The sequence below is a fragment of the Ambystoma mexicanum genome, chromosome 5q, assembly GCF_040938575.1.
Source record: "Ambystoma mexicanum isolate Mex_15411 chromosome 5q, UKY_AmexF1_1, whole genome shotgun sequence".
Lineage (NCBI taxonomy): Eukaryota > Metazoa > Chordata > Amphibia > Caudata > Ambystomatidae > Ambystoma > Ambystoma mexicanum.
This window is the reverse complement of record NC_090933.1, coordinates 192,580,399-192,600,313: the sequence shown is the minus strand read 5'-3', so window position 1 is coordinate 192,600,313 and position 19,915 is coordinate 192,580,399.

The window sequence follows — 19,915 nt, the reverse complement described above, 5'->3', positions numbered from 1 at the left end:
AGTACCGAAAAAGTTGTTAAAAGGGTTTTCGGTACTTAAGACCTATTCTGAAGGTGGCTCATTATTCCGAAGTCGGTAGGAATGCGCCACTTTGGGAATACATGTGGCGGTTGCTAGGATGGGTTGGAAACTAACCTAGCAACCGCCACATTAGTTACCTTGCTTTTTAGAAGGGTATTCTTGTGGCACTCCTCCAGTTTTGTATGTGCGCTAAAATCACGCACATTGACAGTACCATTCTGGTGCTGTTATACTGGAGGAGTGCCACAAGAAGCCTTGTTTGGTGTATACACTGGCGTAACAGGGGCCCCCGCAGCCCCTGTTGTGTGGAGGCCCCGCCAGCACATGTCCTGGGAGGGGCCCCCACTTGTAGAAAAAAAAAAGAAAAATATTTTTTTTTCTTTTTGAATTCACTCTGCATTTATAAAGAAATTATTTCTGTGACAGAAAGAATTTCTTTATGAAGTCAGAGTGACTTAAAAAAGAAACAATGGGCCTCATTACGGGTTTGGCGGCAACCGTGCCATTGCTACCAGCAGGTTGCCGCCAGACCGTAATGATTTACCGGTGCCCGACTTCCCGGTAATACTGGGGGATTACAACCCCGGCGGTCTGGGAAGTCAGGCGCCAAATCTTTGGGAATGGGGACCACAGAAGCACCGTTAATAACGGTGCTGGTGCTTCCGTGAAAACTATGCGGGTGGGTGCCGTTCTGCCCGGCAGGTCTGACCTGCCAGACAGGACGGCAACCGCCCACAGAGCTGTAATATGCCGACCCGGAAACAACGGTGCTGGTGAGCTTACCGGCACCATTGTTTAAAGTCCTGCATAGTTGTAATGAGGCCCAATTTCATTTTTTAAGTGTTAGGGCTCCCCTCAACCCCATGATGTGTGCGTGTGTGAGTGTATCTTGAAAGGGTTCACACATAAATGTATAGGTGGTTGCCTGTGCGAGTGTATGGTGAAAGGGTGCACACTTTAATATACGGGCGGCTGCCTGGGTGTGCCTGTATGGTGAAAGGGTGCACACTTAAATGTATATGTGGCTGCCTGTGTGAGTGTATGGTTAAAGGGTGCACACTTAAATATATGGTTGGGTGCCTGGGCGTGTGTGCCTGTATGGTGAAAGGGTGCACACATCATTTTATGGGTGGCTGCCTGGGTGTGCCTGTATGGTGAAAGGGTGCACACTTAAGTATGCATGGCTGGGTGTGCGTGTGTGTATATTGTGGTGATGCCAAATTCATGGGTGGTGGGGGAGGGGCAAACTTATTTGTTTGGGTCATCTAATTTCTTTATGCATTTTTATGAGACTATTCTAGTGCAGCTTCAATGTTATAAGCAGTTAACTCTCTCCTTTAAGGTTTAAAGCACCCACTTATGGACTGCTGCGAGAATGAGTGGTCTCCTGTTCCCTCTCTACCCTTCCAATCACTCCCCTGGCATGCAAGTATTAAACCCACATCACGATTTCAATAGCCTAAAAAATGTGGCATTTGAATGCAGGTCCTAACAGTGAATTGCTTTATTTTAGTAATTGGTAGGTTCTTGTTAACAGAGAAACCCAGGTGCCGTTTAACATTTGTGTCCTTTTCTGTCTGGCAACTGCTCTGAAGGTCAGCCAGGCCTAGTCAACATAGCCCAACATTTCAAGGGGGGGAGAAGTGCTGAATCCCAGTCAACTCAATGGTGTTGCACCAATACTTTTGTTTAATGCCTGGATTACTTATTGGTAATCTTCATTACTCCTAGCCCTATTCTTCCTCGTGCCAGTGTGTATAAGACATTACTTTTGTATAAGGCACTCTGCCTCATACACAAGTACTGGGATGAGGTAGAGGTACATGGAGGTAATGATTGATTTAGCTACCTGTAATCTTCATTACTCCCAGTCCCACTCTTCCTCATCCCAGTACTTACCTATGAGGCAAGGAGCCTCAACCGTAAACTCTTGGGCAAGGAAGAGGGACGTGGAGGTAATTCTGGGCCAAGGAGCTGATTTTGGAGGTTGGGGTGGGAGGGAGAGGGGATCTGTGGGGGGCAGGATTATACGACAAATTATAATGGCTGTCCATGTTCAGGCTATGCAGGCATGCTATGTGGTATTAGTGGCTAGAGAGGCATTTTGGTGCAGCCAGTCTAGTCATTGCTCAGTTTGGTATGATTTTTTTTTAATGGGGCATTTATGATAAAGCAGTCCTGCTAAGTGAATTACCTGGCTAGACTGCCATTTGGGTGCTGCCAGTCAGCCATTTCTTACTGCGGCATTGTATATTTTTCTGGGCATCTTTGATCAAATGATATGATATAAGTCATTTATAACGCACCTGCACACAAGTGATTCTAGGCGCGACAAGACAAGGGATGGAAGATAGAGGGAGGACAAGACAAACGATCTTACTAGACCTTGTGTCATTCAGATCGTGCACGTGCGATAATGAGAAGTGCAAGGGGAAAAGGGACGGGGGAAGTGCAAGGGAGAGGGGAGGGGAAAAACAGGGCAGCAATGCTCTGAGTAAGTGCTGTCAGGGCAGCACAGCTCTGGGTAGTGCAAGGAGAACAAGGGACTGTAGGGTTACAGTTACAGCCCCTAAGTGCATGGTAGGACCAGAGGCAGTGCAAGGGTGACTGATCAAGAAAGAGTCTCGAGTGAGACTCTGAGGGTAGCCAAGCAACCAGTCGGTACAGCAGACAGGCAGGTCAGGTAGGCCAGCAGGGGAGGGAGAGAGAGAGAGAGAGAGAGAGAGAAAGCAGAGGAGAAGAGGAAAGTTTTGAGCTGCTTCCAGAACTTCAGGTGGTCTGCTAAAGCTTGAGAGGGCCAGGGAGGCTATTACAGGGGGAGGCACCTGTAGAGGAGAGAGATCTACCCCCCATTCTCTTCCTGGAGACGCGTACAACCCTTACAGAGTTGTAGGTATCTGAGCGAAGGGCTTGAGAAGGAAGATATTTTAGAAGAGAGCGTTGGATGTAGTGCGGGTCCCAGGCCCAGAAAGCCTTGTGGACAATGCAAAGGGTCTTGAACTTGATACTTGCAGCAACTGGGAGCCAGTGGAGAGATTTCAGGGCTGGAGAGATACGATCCCTGTGCTTGAGGCCAAGGATAAGTCTTGCAGTCCTGTTCTGGATTAGTTGCAAGGGCTGGATAGTAGAGGAAGGCAGATTGAGAAAGAGGCTGTTGCAGTAATCCAGCCTAGAGAGAACCAGGGCTCTGCAGAAAGTGAGCTTCTGGGGAAAAGTGAGAAAGGGAAGAGTCCCTTTGAGGAGGAGCAGCTGGTAGTGGGACTTCTTGGCTACGTCCGAGATGTGAGAAGAGAAAGAGAGAGTGGAGTCAAAGATGTCACTAGTGTTGTTTGCCTCACAGGAAGGCGAAGGAAGAGGGCCCAAAGAGTGAGAGAGGGAAAGCAGGGGCCAGAGTCCAAATGAGAAGGATCTCCATCTTACTGACATTAAGGCAGAGATCGTTGGAGGCACACCAATCCTGAATCGCGGATAGACAGCCGGGAATGAGCGAGAGATGAGAGGAGTCTGAGGGGAGCCTGAAGGAAAGCGGAGTTTCATCCGCATAACACTGAAAGTTAGAGGAGAATGTAGGGATCAGGTTGGTCAAAGGGGCCACATAGAGGTTGAAAAACCAGAGTGAGAGGATGGAGCGGGGAGAAAGGGACCAAGTTGGACCTGGGAGGGGCAGTCCAAGAGGAAGGAGGTCAGCCACTCAAGGGCCTGATCCCTGATGCCCAGGTTCTCATGGAGTCGATTGATCAGGATTGATCAGGATGGCATGGTTGACTGTGTCAAAAGCACAGGAAAGATCAAGGAGGATGAGGACAGAAGGAATGCTGGAATCAAGGTTAGAGAGCAGAACTTCACAGGTGTTCAGGACAGCATTTCCGTGTCTCTGGTAGCTCTGAAGCCAGACTGATGGTAATGGAGACATGAGACAATCAACAGATTCCGTGTGGAGCGTAAGCTGGGAGATGGCCAGCTTTTCCAACAGTTTGCCCAGGAAAGGGGTGATGGAGATTGGGCGATAGATTGCTGGGCAGGCAGGATCGGCAGAAAGCTTCTTGAGGAGTGGTTGCATAAGGGAGTGCTTAACAGGAAAGGGGAAAGAGTGATTACAGAAATCGGTCAGGCTGGAGCGAGGGTGTCAATATGGTTCTTGATGGTTCTGGTGGAGCAGGAGAGCACCTGTTTGGATGACACTTTCATAGATCGGACTTGTCTAGAAACCTTGTCAGGTGTTGTCAGAGAGAAAGAGGAGAAAGGAGGAAGAGAGGTAGAGATGGCCAAAGGGGGGCTGAGAGAGGAAGAGGGAGAGGAAGAGGAGATGGGGGACAGGATGTCCTGAGTTTTAGTGTAGAAGTGAGATGACAGAGCCATACAGAGGGCCTGGGAGGGAACATAAGACGTAAAGACCTCAACAGGATTGACCAGTTCTTTTCAGATTTTAAAGAGTTTGGCTGTGTTGTTAGAGGCCACAGAGACACAGACTTGAATCTGTGTTCTATTCTTGATGAGTGTTATTGCTTCGACTGCCATTTTGGTGCAACCAGTCTAGATATGTCTAAATGTGGCCTGGCAAGCTTTACTATATTGCTATTACATGTCTACACTGGTCTACCTTGTGCAGCCAGTTGGACATGTTTTCATTGTGGCATGGCATTTTTAATAGCAAAGCTTTAATGTTCCTGTGCACTGTTGGTGACTTGCATCTATTGGATTGGTGTTACCCTACAAAACAATTGCAGACACTCTGGCTTTTTAGCCAATGTTTCTCAGACAGTGTGCTGTATATTATATTAAAACACATATTTATATATTTCTCCTAGTGCAGTGTGTGGCATATCCGTTCAACAGCGCGTTTGTGCGTATTGCGCAAGTGTGATAATCTAGGCCGGCCTACAGTGTGGCGTGACCCTTGATTTGTTGCTGAGTTGGGGGCCCCCTCAGCATGGCCCGCAGGGGGGCCCCACATCTTGTGTTACGCCACTGGGTGTATATGAAAGTGTTCATTCTGCAACGTAGAAGCTGCTTACTTTGGTGTATAGGAAAGTGTTCATATACAACACACGTGTGGATGTGAAGACTTTCATGTACACCAAAGCAAGCAGCTTCAACGTTGTTGCCTGCAACGTTGAAGCTGCTTACTTTGGCATAAATGAATGAACACTTTCAATTACACCTAAATGTTCATATACAACGCAGCTTCAAAGCTGCTTACTTTGGTGTATAGGAAAGTGTTCATATACACCGGTGTAAATTAAAGTGTTCATTAATTTACACCAAGGTAAGCAGCTTCAACGTTGTGTTTATATACACCTGTGTTCTCGGCAGCATTTTTGGAAAATAACAAATATGTCGTTATTTTACAAAAATGCTACCGAGATTTCAGGATTTCTCCCGTTATAAGTAAAACAGGTGCAATCCTGAAGGTGCACTGTTATGCACTACGAGGACGCCCAGGCCCACTTGAGAACACTGGTTGTGCCTGGGCGTCTTCATTTGGTGCAGTGAATCGTGCTCTTTAGCACGTTCACTGCGCCAAGTTATGAATCGGGCTCCGAGTGTCTGTTTGGTGCCCCCATGTACAGCGACAGAAAGCTGTAAACAATGCTAGCTAACTGAGCAGGTCCTCTTCTTCATCTTGGACTTTGGCTCAGAGTCACAGTCTCATACAGCCAGCAAACTCTTGTTATGAGACTATTGTGCTGACAGAATGCTTTCTGGGTTCTTCCCAGCACTTCCTTAACGTTGAAGCCTATCATGGAGGATCATTTTCCTGTGTTGAGAGGAGGCACTCATGGCAACGAAGTAAATGATTGGGAGTGAGCTCCACAGAGACGCACTGGGGCTGACCTCATTCGTTACATACTCAAGAGCTCTGCAGAGGCGGACTCGGTCGTCAGCTGTGACGTAATCCTATCAGCTGTGCCACCATTTGCACTACCAGTCTCCAGCTTTGCTCTTTCAGTTTGCCATCACAATCACAATGTGTGCAAAGTTTCCAAACCTCTCACAAATGCGGTTCCCTAAGTTTCACATGTCAGACTTTCACAATTTACCGGGTGGTAAAACAGGTGCCCCTATAGATAATGGTAAATGCACGCGTTAGCAACGGCGTCGCGGGAGGTCCGTTCAAATGTATTTCTCACACTATATTTCTTCTGACTACTCCAGTTCCTTTATAAAATACCTGCCTGGAATGGTGATTAACTGTAGCCCTCAAGTCCCCGCAAAGCATGGGGGTCTGTGCACGTTCTGAAAGTCAGCTAGGGTAAGCTGGTGAGGTAGTCCACCTGTTATAGCTTCCAGACCCAGCCGCATAGCTCTCCCTGGTAAGGTGCCTGCTGCAGAGATCGGTGTTAGCTTGCTCTTTACAGGTTCCAGTCAGAGGACAGTAGCCCAACTGGCTAATGCGCATGCTGCAGAGAGGCCCCCCGGAAGCTTAATCCAGCACCCTCTAGCAGTGTATGGGCAGTGTACTGTGCTGCTTTGAACGCACTTTGCTGGAGTGTCATTTACATCTTCTCTATTTATTTTTATTTATTTATTTATTTAAAATAAATAATTCTCCTCCTCTCTCCCTCCCTGCCCTGTGATCTCTATTGATTTGGTGGCAGAGGTCAGGAAACCAATGAGATTCACAATGCTAACAAGCCTTTATTTTAGTATTTGGTCACAGCAGTCATAGGCGAGGAAAGCAAAAGATAAAGCGACCGCAAGTGGCATCTGGCATCTGCCTAGGACTCTTGAACATAGCAGTCCTATATACTATAACTGCCCTCAACTCAGACAAACATCTCGTGTTGCTTTTCAGATAAAAAGCCTATCAGACTCTATGAGAGGCTACACAAATCCTGCTTAGGATGGATATAAGGCGTTGTACAAATATAATAAGCATTAGGGAAGTACCCCTTTCAGTACTTGTCCCAAAATCCTACTACTATCTCACAGTTTCTTATGATCTACTGATTGGAATCGTGCAAGCCTTTTGAATTGGGAAACAATATCAAGCTGGGAACCAGTATTGATGACAGTCCTTGCCCCTATACACTCCCCCTTGACCATTTTTGAGACCCGTTAGACTCTCTGTCCATGTCATGCTTCTCTCTGTTCCCCTCACTCTCTTGGTGGCTTGTGCTCTGCTGCACCCACACCCCCGTGCTTTCCCTGTCTCTCTTTATAAATATAACTGTTTTTTTATACCGCGCTTAATACCGAAGAGGTTTCTAAGCGCGGACCCCGGATTCACACTTGTGCTGTTCTGCGTCGACTTGCTTCCAAGACGAGCGCATCGCCAGTACCCGTGCCAATCTTGCCCAGTCACTCTCTCGCTCTGTGTGTTCTGTGTTGCTTCGCTCCAGGCCCGGTTCGAGGAATCTTTAGTACCCTAAAGAAGTTATTGCCGTTGAGCCAGATTTCCAAAATCCGTGACCTAACAATAAAAGCCTTCCCGGATCTGGAAAAATCCATTTGCACCTTTCAATTGGTTTAGTCTGTTGGGCTGCTTTAAAAGGTGCAGAAGCATCAATTCAAAACCAAGTTGTTAGGACCAGGGGTGCCACATTTACTCACAGGATTATTTGAATGTTTGATAAAGGTGCTTGGGAGCTCATCTTCATCAGAGATGTAACGTTCATGAAAGGCTTAAAAGCCTTTTGTAAGACTTTAATGCCTTCCATTCAAGTCACAGCTCATTTTCATTGATTTGTCTGGAGAGGAGGGGCGGGATGCAACTTGCCCTTTTGGCTTACTGCACAAAAACACCCAGACTCGCTTATAGTGGAAAAGGTTGCTTTAATGTGACAGGCCAAAGCTCACAATTAACTGCTAACCTGGCTCCTTGGCCTTACAGACTAACAAAATGTTTAACAACCAATTTAATAATTAAACACTTCAATTCCCCCACCAATTAAATAATTATTTAGATCCACTTCCTCCCTACCTATCCCTTGGCCCCTACCGTCTCCTTACCATCTTCTCCAGGTGTCCCGCTTTTTTACCCAGGGCCATGCCCCTCCATCTTCAAAACCTGTTCCCCTGGGTTAGCCTGTTTGTGCAAACAGCACCACCCCCCTCCTTTCCCGCGCTAGTCCCCCATTGTGCTTCATGCCCCCCTCATCTAAAGGGGCCATGCCCCCGGAAACAGAAAAACCTTCACCCGAGATGTTCTTTCTGCCCCACCCCTACCACTTATTTCTACCTCCAGCTCTTTACCATCTCTTCCACCTGCAAGGTAAAATCCGCCAAGTAATAACTATTCCCATAAATGGACAGGTGAACTCTGTCATCCCTGAAAATCTTAAAACCTTCATAAACTATTTCTTTGTGCTCCAAAACCTTCACCGCCACCGAGGCACAAAACTTTTCAATTTCTCTATTTATTCCTTTCCTAGTCCGCTCTATTGCTCCCTCATTTCTCGCTCCCCTCCAAACCCCCCGCAGCAACAGCTTAGACCAAACTACCTGTGCTTTGGGCCACATCTCGCGGACCCATACCAAATCCCTTTTCATCTTCCTAAGAAGAGCCACACCAGAATCTCTTACCAGATTATTTTCCCCTGCATGAATTATCACCCCCTCTGGGGACCCATATCGTTCTTTCAGCCCCGCCAACATAGGCAGCAGCTGATCCCAGCAAAGCCCCCCTAAACCAGACCACCTTAACAGTGCCAACTTGTAGCTGCAACCCAATTGCCTGTCAAAAACTCTCTTCTCCGCTTCCTTCCCCGCCCACTTAACAATAGAGTGGCCCACAATCCAAATCTGCGAAATCTCCCCCGGGCTCCGAGCAGCATCTGAAAAAGAAATTACAATATCACATTCAAATCACAACCACCCCACCACATTTGACACTCCTGAAATCCCCAAAACCATATTTCAAACGTCACCTTTACCCAAGTTCCTGACGTACCCTTTGTATTTCCTGGACTTCCACCATCCCCAACTTTTCACCTTATCCTCCGATAAGCCCAATCTGCTACCTTCAGATGCTGCATCCATCTTAAATGAATGAGTTGCAAACTCCTCCGCCTTTTCCCCTAGCGCTACCAACACCTTTCGTAGCACCCCCAAAACCTGCGCTGCTGATACTGCCGCCCCATCCTCATGCTGAAAAACCAAACCTGTCCTCCTCCCACATAGCTCCTTCCACGCCAAACCTGTCTGCACTGGGCACAAATCCTTGCTCCCCCGATCCAGCAAAACCCAAGAGCCCTTTCCTTTTTAATCTGTTTTAGATCCTGATGTCCAGCCCTGACTCCGTAAAATAAACTTACCAATGCAGTCCAATTACCCCACTCTTTCCTTCCACCAGCTCAGAAACCCTTAAAGCCCCAAAGAACAGCCATGTAAAGCAAATCGCAAACAACTCTCCTTCCCAGGCCGCCAGCAACCCCCCCCCCCCCACAGCCCGACACAACCTGGCTAGTAAGTCCGCCGATACCGGTCTCCTCTTGTCCTTTTCCCTCCTACTCTCCCATGCCCATCCTTCCAACATCCTGGTCGCCATTTCTCCACTGCTCGGCTGAAAACCCCAAAACCATTTCCCATAGAAAGCGATCCATGCCATCTTCCCTGTTATAGGTGCCTTAGACCAACCCTTATCCATGGACTACCGCATCCCCCCTACCCTCCCAACAAGAGCTCCCCCTTTAATGAAATCCATGCATGCCCTGCTGTATAACTCCCTAGATGCCGGGACAAGCAAACCTTCCACCAATGAAAGCGCTCTCAGCTTCCTATCTTCCACAGCTTCTCTGGAATCCGCTGCCCGTCCGGTTCTGCTCCTGGAGCCATTCCACGAAATCTCTGCCATTGAAAATGAGATAATGCATCAGCGATGCCATTATCCTTCCCCGGCACATGTATTGCCTTAAACACCACATTCCATTCCGTGCAACGCAGAACAAACTCTCTCATCAGTCTCCCCACCCTCTGATCCCTTGCTGACTGCCTGTTCACTACATGAACCACGCATTTGTTGTCAATGTTGAAATTCACTTTCCTGTTCTGAAACTCCTTCCCCCACAACTCCATTTCAACCAACAAAGGAAACAATTCAAGAAATGCTATGCTCCTCCCTTCCTTCAACCAACGCGATGGCCACTTCTCTGTGCACCATTTTCCTCCCCAAAACACTCCAAACCCTCCCGCACATGCTGCATCTGAAAATATCTGCACTTCCCATGACACCGGATCCCCCTGCAACCACATGGACACCCCGTTAAAACTGTCCAGAAAACGCAGCCAAATCCTACAGTCTTCCCGAACTGCACCTGATACCCGTACCCGATGATGTGGGCACTTTGCTCCCGCCATAGACCACGCCATGTTTCTACAAAAAGTCCGCCCCGGGGCCACCACCTTGCACACAAAATTCAAATGCCTCACCAGTCTCTGCATTTCCACCAGCATCATCTTCCAGGCCCCCACCGCTTTCTCTAGCAATCCTACCAGTTTGCTCACCTTGTCGTGCGGCAAGCATGAGATCATGGCACTGAGTCCAATTCAATCCCTAAAAAGGTCAACACCGCTGCCGGTTCCTCTGTTTTGTCTTCTGCCAAAGGCACCCCCAACTCTCCCATCAGGTCCTGAAACATCTTTAGCATCTCCCTGCACTCCCTCTCTTTGTCTGCCCTACTAATGAACAGAAAATCATCTAGGTAATGCAGTACTCCTTCCCAACCAGAACTGTATGAGAAAACCCACTGCAAAAAGGTACTGAAATGCTCAAAAAAGGCGCAAGAAATTGTGCACCCCATTGGCAAAGCTTTGTCAATGTATATGCGGTCCTCAAATTGCATTCCCAGCAGCCACAAATCCTTTGGGTGCACCGGCAACAACCTGAAAGCTGCCTTAATGTCGCACTTGGCCATGAAGGCTCCACACGCCACTTTCCTCACCAAACCCACTGCCTGGTCCACTCTTGCGTATACAACCCCACAATCTTCTGGAGCAATAAAATCGTTGACAGACATGCCCTCAGGCCATGATAAGTGATGTATCAATCTAAATTCCCCCGGGACCTTCTTGGGTACAACTCACAGTGGGGATACCACTAAATCTCCTGGCAGATCATAAAATGGCCCTACCACCCTCCCCACTGCTATCTCCTTGCCCAATTTCTCCCTCACCACCTCCACATTTTTCGTGGCGGACTTCAAATTTTCCACCCACCGACGCACCCTTGGCCCCTGGTAACCCAGCCTGAAACCATGACGAAAACCGTCTCCCAAAATCTCCGCCCCTTTCCTCTCCGGATAAAATTCCAACCACTTCTCCAACACCTCCAATTTAATTGGAGTAAAAGCCTTTCCCCATAACCCCTCTGCTGGATCCTCTCCCCCTCCCCCTGTCTACTTGTTGGAAACACAGAGTAAGTGGGTGCTTCCCTGCACACTTGCTACATTCATGTCTGAACCTACACACATTCCTTGTGCAGCCGTCCTTGTTAAAGGCCCAGCATGCCACTGAGGTTTGCCATTTGCCTGCTCCCCCAACCCCCTCGTGGATGGGGCGACCAAGAAAGGGCCGGAAAGGCACAGACAAACCACTTGCTGTGTGCAATGTCGGGGCAGGCCTCGTTGGTGCCATCCACTGCAGCCATAGATCCATGTCTATTTCACCCCATACCGCCTGGCTGTCCTCTGCCATCCTTGTCCGAAATTCTTCATTGTAACGCATCCACGCAAAGCTCCCAAAACTTGTAAATGCTTTTCTAATCACATCCATGTATTTTAGCAGAGCCACGCATCTCTCCGGAAATTTCTCGCAATAGACACTCGCGTAGATAATAAATGCTGACGTCCAATTTTTGATTGTCACTGGTACCCTTGGGCGCGAGGCCAGTTCTCTCTCCTCTTCTTTAGAACCCTCTTTTGCTCTCAGTTCCCTATGAAGCAACTTAAACACGTCCACAAATTCCCCTGCTTGTATCTTATCCTTAGTTGCTGACATCAAATGTGCTCCCAAAGGTTTAGTGATGCCATGTATGGTAGCTTTTTCTCCTTACCCTTCACCTCTACCTCTTTTTCTTTTGAAACCTGCACCTCGAGTGCCAATGGCTCAATCACCTTGTCTGTCTGTACCTCTACCAAGCAATTTTCCTTTTCTCCAACCAAAGCTCCAATAGCCTGTACCCCAATCTCTCTTCTCACCCATTGCAAACTTGACCCTTCCCTTCTTGCCCCGTTCTCGTGTCCCCCCTCTGCCATGCACATGACCAGTCCCCTTCCCTCTCATCTCTTTCTGTCCTGCCATCTCCCTTAATGGGCTCCTGCTGCGGGGACAAAACATGTCAGCGGTCTCACCCAGGCAGTTATTCCCCCGACCTCTTGCCCCCTAACACCCTTGCTCTTGTCTTTCACAATCCCACCTAAGGCCCCTTCTTGTCCTCCCCCTCCTCCTTACTGACCTATCTCCTTCATCCTCCCATTGCCCCACATATTCTTCCATCCCTTCATCATCACCCATGAAATACCATTGCTGCTGCAAGCACATGCTTGGGCCGAGTACATCCTCTTCTTGTGAGCCCGGGGCGTCCTCCCCGCCACTCCTTCGACATCTTCTTGGCAGGGCCACAGAAACCCCGCCCTGGTCCTCTTCTCTCGGGTAAGGTGTCCTCTCCTCCACTCTGTGGTCTTCCTCGCTAGGGGCTGTGTTGTGCCCTATAGACTGTCCTCACGCATTTCGAGGAGGGGCTGTTCCTAAACCCTCTCCATATTCATCCTCTGCGCTGCTCTGTGCCCTCCAATCAAAATCCTCCCAGCCGGGGGGGGGGTGTTCCACCCCCCTCCCTAATCTCGCTAATTGATGGGGACCTCTCTCTCCTCCCACCTGCACTCTTCTGCATGTATTTTCCACCCTTGCCCCTCTGCCCTAACACCCCTCTTTGCACCCCGACACCACCACCTTCCTGCCCCACCCCACCTGCCCGTTTTTGCAAACTCGTGAAGTCCCCAATCTCCACCTGTTCATCCTGCCCACGGTCCCTATCTGGCCCCTCACCTAAATTCACTCCTCCTCTGGATGCTCTCCTGTCAATCTCCCTCCTCAGCTTCCTACCCCTGGATTCCCAGACCTCCCCTGTACCTGCCGCAGGGCTGCAAGCCACAACAGCCGCGAGAGCGCCATCTGCCGCTGCTCTCTGCTGCGGCCTCCCCCCATATGCCTCCCCTTCTCCCGTAACCTCAACTACCGCCCCCTCCAGCTGGGCTTTGGACGCCCTACTAATAATCTCTAGGGCCTCTCTAAGCGCCTTGGCATCCACCAGTCCTTTCTTCTTAACTCCCTGACCCACCATGGCACCAATACTAATATGGTTGTGCACAAGATATGCCCCTTAAATGGTCACCTAGCTGCACCACACCCCCGAGACAGCACCTGCCCAGGGAAGAAATTACCAATAAAATGGTATGTCCTGGAAAAGGACCATGCACCAAAAGTATGCTTGTAAATAAATAGGCTTAATCTCTTCCTAGTCACCTAAAATAATTATTACCACCTAAAGAAACAATTTTTTTTGTTATTATATATTTTTTTTTCTAATAAGCCCCCCAATATTTAATACACTGCCCCTGTTACACCCTCCCTGGCACCTACTTGTAAAGAAGGTACCAAAAAAAACCAAAAACCAGACAGCCCTTTGCTCAAAAGGGTCTGGACACGGCCAAAAAAACACTGCCCCCAGGCAGCACGAGGGATGGACCGAACAGATTTGTCCAGTAATAACAATGCGGTCCCTTTAAGGGAGCCGCACTGCCACCTACGGCCCACGAATGCTACCCTCAGCTGGGCGGAGCAAGACACAAGGGGTGGGATGGCTCAGAGAGGCTCTCACTCCAAAGGGAACGCTACACCCACGGAGACACAGGGCCAGCCGTTTCCTGAACCCAACACAAAAAACAACATGTTGCGCCGTGACATGCAAACCCTGCTCCCACGCCCGACAGATAAGGATAAAGAAAGATTGAGGCCACTGGCAGCTCCGGTAAGGGGGGGTACCTTATATACGGTACCCCTGACTATTTGAGTTATGAACACTATAAAAGACAACAATATTGTTAAACTGTGCCTAACCTCACCCCACCTAACAACAAAAACACCCTCCTCACCTAAGCTAACCTCCAACAACTTAGGCCCAGCTACGCAGGGAAGGCTCTGGAGCAGGCGACCTGGACAAACTCACGTCCTAACCGTCGCCTGCTCCACAACCTTCCCCTTCCCCTTAAATACCCCCTGGGGCGCTCTATGCACCAGGCCAGCTTTGCGTTCCCCCTAGGGCTCCCCTTCCGCCGCCTTCCTCCCTCTCTGCCATACAAATGCTCCAGCATATGGTATGGACCGGCACGGATTTTCATGCAGGCGCAAATGCTGGAGTTACCTATTAGGTCGGCCTGATTTATGCACCATCACTTTCCCCAAAATATTCTTTTTTTTGTTGACATTTTGTTATACATTTTTCAGTATTTAGTATTTATTTTATTTATATAGTGCGCCAGGCCCAAGGGCATCCGGGCGCATCATTTAGTTTCAGGCATGGTGTAAGAGGATTCAATTCAACACTACAGCTAAGTCAACGCCTAGTCTAGAATACTGAATGAAAACCCTTATTGATATACCTTTATGTCCAGTTCATGCATTCTGGATGACTACCCCTATATAACACCCCTCTGTTGGAATCCCCCTGACCCCACTGAGCCAAGAAGTAGTTCTGTTTTGCAAGTTAAAAGGTTTATTTGATAATTTAAACAATAGATATATATATGTCACACCTTATAATAAATTAATAATTGAATAGCACACTTAATCTGATATGATAAAGATTAACAACGGAGAATCTGGCACTAGCACACTTCCTTATAATCACTAAGGAGTTGACATGAAATGGATAAGATAGCACACTGCTTTTATGGTTCCAAATGGATGCAATGTGGAATGAAATGCAGTAAAGAAAATAACTTGATAGGATTTCAGCAAAGACAATGTAATCACTTTCCTCTGGCTATTCACTGCCCACCTTTATGCAATGCAAGGAAATGGAAGGAAGCACACAGTTCTCAGAAATGCAATTAAATGTGATTCAGTTCACCCCAGCAAGCTTAGACAACAGAAGTTTAAAACACAACCCAAAATGCTTCTATATGTGCTGGCAATGGAGTGAAAAATATGCTAAAATGCTTTTAATTCCCTGTAGAGGTTCAGGGTGAGTGGTATCTAGTTAATATTAGCTCAGGCTCACTCTTGCAATGATTCAGGGATAGTTTTTATGAGGCAAACGATTTTCTGGCAAATGGAAGGCAAGCAGCAGCTGATTTTACACGTGGAGAAATTTGCAAATCGCGGTAAAATTCGCAGATGCGTGTTCCACGATTGCGGTAAAACTATAGGGGGTAGGAATGCGGTTCTAGGTTCGTAGGAAAGCCACGATTCTAAGCTTTCAGATGAAAGTTATTGCAAGTCTCTAAGACAAACGGTCGCGGAGATATGAGCGATTTTGTGAAGGTCGTTTTTCAGATTTGAAATTTTAAAAGCTCAAAATGACAAGTGACAGATTTTGCAGCTAGAATGACAGGTGACAGATTTGGAGCTATCAGGCAGTTCTACTTAGGTTAAATAGATTGAATTAGATGAATTTAAACTAAGAGCTTTGGTTTGGTACAGTTTGGCGGTACTCACAAGAGATTTTAAACAGGAAGGCGGCTTTGTCACGATCTGGTCAACAGGTCTGGACTTCGGACGGTCTCTGGGCACAGCGTCTGGTCTCTGGAACTGCTTACAGCATCGGGGTCAGCACTCTGGATACAATGGCCTGGTCTCTGCTAGGCACCGGTTCTCGGGGTCTGGTCCTGCCTTCTCTTTGGATATTTCTGTCACCGGGTTCTTGCAAAAGTTCTTGGCAAAATTCAGACGGCTCGCCCGGCTGTCTGAAGAGTTCAGTTGCAAAAATATTTTGAGGCCTGCTGACAAATACTCTTGCTGGCAGTGGCCTTTCTGGTTAAGGTTCTGAAGTCTCTGTTTATCTTGGAGTCTAAGTGTTGGCTCTTTGAAATTTGATGGAGGTAAGTATGGATTTTTCCGGCAGAGCTTCCAGCGGCAGATGGAATTGAAGGTCTCTACCTAAGTTTCAGTGGTCCATTTATATGTTCTGCAAGTGGGTATGTGTGTTGGTCATAACTAAACTTGCCCCTCTCACTTGTCATTGGTCCAGCTTTCATTCCTCACTTGATTGGGGAAGGAACTGTGAGTCAGAGTGATGTCATCCATTTATGATCTCTTGAAAAACCTCCCCTGTCATCTGTGCACCCAAATCTATATATGATCAAAATACATATTTCAGAGTTACACAGTTGTTTGAAATTACATATACATGGTGTGGCTGAATTTAGCCATGTCTCTGTCCAAATCTGCTGTTTCTAAGAGCTTGCATTCAGAAATGGCAGATAATTGACTTTTTAACTGATTTTTCAATTTCTGACATTGACCCAACTTTACATACATGTGCGCAGGGAGTATGGACATTAACTGATGAAGTTTCAGATTTTTAACATGCATACATTTAGAGTAATATCCACTTTTCCGCTAACACCCCCCTGAACATACCACCGGTTCTAAAAAACCTCTTAAACTGTGGGCAGAAAAATCACAAGAATTATGGTATCATTTATAAAATGTTCACATGTCCGCACCATGAGTTATTCATCTTTTTCTAAACAATATTCTGGCTACAAAGGGGTGTGGTTTCCCAGGTCACATGGTGGAAATACTGGTTTATCCAGTTCTGCCAAGCCAGCTTGCTCTCACAGGCAGTGCCCCTCCCAGCTTCTGCCAAGAGGAAGCTACATTTTACGACCGCTGTAATAAAACCTTTGCCTGAGTCAAGACAGGCTTTGTTCAGAGCTCCTGTATTCTGTAGGGGGCTCCCCTTAATTCAATTATCAGAGAGATGGCATATCCTTAGTGTGGCCAGCAAAAGGCAGATAGGCCTGGGAACACAGTTGTGACTCAAGTTTCACTCCTGATGGGGGTAGTTGCCAGGCAAACTTCAGTTCCTTAAGCCAGACTTTCAGCTAACTGTCATGTTTTTTTGTTGCTTTTTAAATTAACTTGCAATTTTACACATGCAGCTAGAATGCTGATTCTAAGTTTAAACTATGACATTTAAACAATTGCAAAGGCATGTGACACCAAACATAGGTCACTCATTTAATCTAAACATTTTCGATTTTAGTGTCTTTAAATCCAGTGCAACTTAAACTGCTGACTCCATAGCAGTTTTGTTATAAGCATTGTTTTGGGCTCTTCATTTCCCAGATTTTGTAAGCACACAAAACCTCATTCTGCCAAATGTCTGCTGGTGTTCAGTGAATATTTTGCACATGTTGCAATGTTTGAAAATAGGCATTTTGAGCCTGCCTTCAGAGAAACACAGGGTGGTTTTAAAACGCCGGCTTTTGGATAGTGGTGAGTACTGGTACTGCACCCATTTTTGGGATTTAAGAAATGAATTCCCCACAATTCTAGGTTGCATTTGGCAATCAGCATTGCCATTCCCAATGGTTTCAGACTACTGTGCGGGTAGACCAATGGTGGTTTTAAAGCGCTTTGAAGCTAACCGGCGCTACTGTTTTTCCTTTGGCAACCCATTTCCCTCATGGCAACCCGGCCTTTCATTCTCGCACTGGTGGGTGGCAAGTGAGGCAACCATTTTGGTGTGCGCACAAACTGCGCAGCTTTCCTGGATTTCGGCGCACATGTGGGTTTTCCGCCATCTTGAATTTTCTAAGCCCACAGCACCAAATGTTGTGGCATGATAGCTTAAACGTGGGTCAGGACACCCAACAATGGTACAGGCAAGACATTTGAATTGAATATGCAGAAATATACAAGAAATACAGGAAATATACATATGTACAGTAGCAGGTTATAACAATGTATAGTTTATGACTCTAGGACAGAGTCACGGTAAGTCGTGGGTAGACAACCAGGCTTTAGCTTTGCGCTTGAAAGCTAGGAAGGAGGATTCAGCTCTAAGGGGATGAGGTAACGAGTTCCATAACTTGGCTGCAAGGACTGGGAAGCTGCGTCCACCAGATCTTTGGAGGTTGAAGTGCAGGATGTCAAGACAGTTGGTTTGGGCACTTCTGAGTGGTCTCGCAGTGGTATCTAGTGTAAATCTGCTGGCTAGGTAGCTTGGGGCTTTGTTGGCGAGGCTGTTGTGCGTGAGCACAAGTGCTTTAAGAGAGACTCTTTGGGAGACTGAGAGCCAACAGAGATTCCGTCTAGAGTCAGAGATGTGAAGGTTCCTAGGAATGTTAAGAGCCGCTCTGATTGCATTGTTTTGGATGATTTGTAATTTTTTAATATTGCATTGTTTGGTGCCCAAATAGAGGGCATTGCAATAATCAATTTTGGATAGGACCAGGGTCCTGGCTAGTGTGGTACAGTTGGCTGGTGACAGGAAGGGGCGGCATGCTGTGATGAGCTTGCATGTGTAAGATGCTGCCGATTATACTGCATTAGTTTGTCTGGATAGTGAGAGTGTGGAATCAATGTAGATACCAAGCGTTTTGTATCCTTAGTCACTTTGTAGGTGTTACCATTAATGGTGAAGGATTTAAACAATGGTTCAGGCCTGCTAAGTCTTTGGTGGGAGCCAAGGATGAGGAGCTTGGTCTTTTCATCATTTAAGCACAGTTCATGCTGCGCCATCCAGGCCTGGATGACTTGATAAATGGCGTTGATGGCTAGGGAGTCCGTTTTGTGGTCTCCTGTGATGGGGATAAGTATCTGGGTGTCGTCGGCGTAGTTGGTATACGTGACGGCCAGTAGATCCAAGATGTCAAAAAGGGGTTTTGTGAATACATTGTAGAGTGTCGGGGATACACATGATCCTTGAGGGTCTCCACAAGTGACTGGAGAGGGTTCAGCAGTGGCAGTAGGGGAGAAGACACTCATGGATCCATTGTCCAGGAAGGAAGTGATCCAGGCTGTAGCTTTGTCCGAGAAGTGGGCGGCAGTTTTAAGGTAGTGGCATAGGATTTTGTGATTTACTAAATCGAAGGCCGCAGAGAGATCTAAGAGGAGTAGGAGGGCCAGTTTGCCCTTATCCTTTAGGTCTTCAATCTGAGTTTTGAGGTCTAAAAGAGCAGTTTCAGTACTGTAACAGGGGCGGAAACCAGATTGCCTCAATCCCAGGAGATTATTGGTTTCCAAATATTGTTGGATCTGCAAGTATGCAGTACGATCAAGAATTTTTAGAAGAAAAGGGACTGTGGTGATCGGTCTGTAGTTAGTGGGTATGTTAGCGTCCAGAGTGGGTTTTTTCAGAAGTGGAATAACCCAGGCATCCTTAAGGTTGTCTGGGACAATCCCAGCGCTGAAGGAGGAGTTTATGAATGTGGTGATGAAGGGTGCTAAGTTATGCAAGGCCCCCTTAATAATGGTGGCAGGGCGTAGGTCCCCCTGACAATTGGAGGGTTCAAGGTTATTGATATTATGTTCAACTTCAATGATGGAGAGAAGTGAGAAGCTAAATGGTTTCAGGGATTCAAAGTTGGATTTGATATTAGCCTGAAGGGTATTATGTGACAGACTGGACTGCAAACTGTTTTTTTCTCGTTAATTTTGGTTTGGAGGGTGACGATCTTACCCAAGAGGGCCTTTTGAATGTTGGCACACCATATGCTGTCTTTGGAGCAGGTGTCTGGAGGAGTGGCAGGGGATTCCAGTTCTTTTAAGATTTTAAATAACTCCTTGGTGTTAGATTGGGCTAGTTCAATGCATTTATTGTATGTCTCTTTTTAGCAGAAAGTATGGCTTCTTTGTAATTTAAGGTAGCTAAGGCAACACTTGCTTTATTGGCTTCCGTTGGCTAGCTCTTCCAGCGTGCTTCAAGAATCCTTTTTTCCTTGCG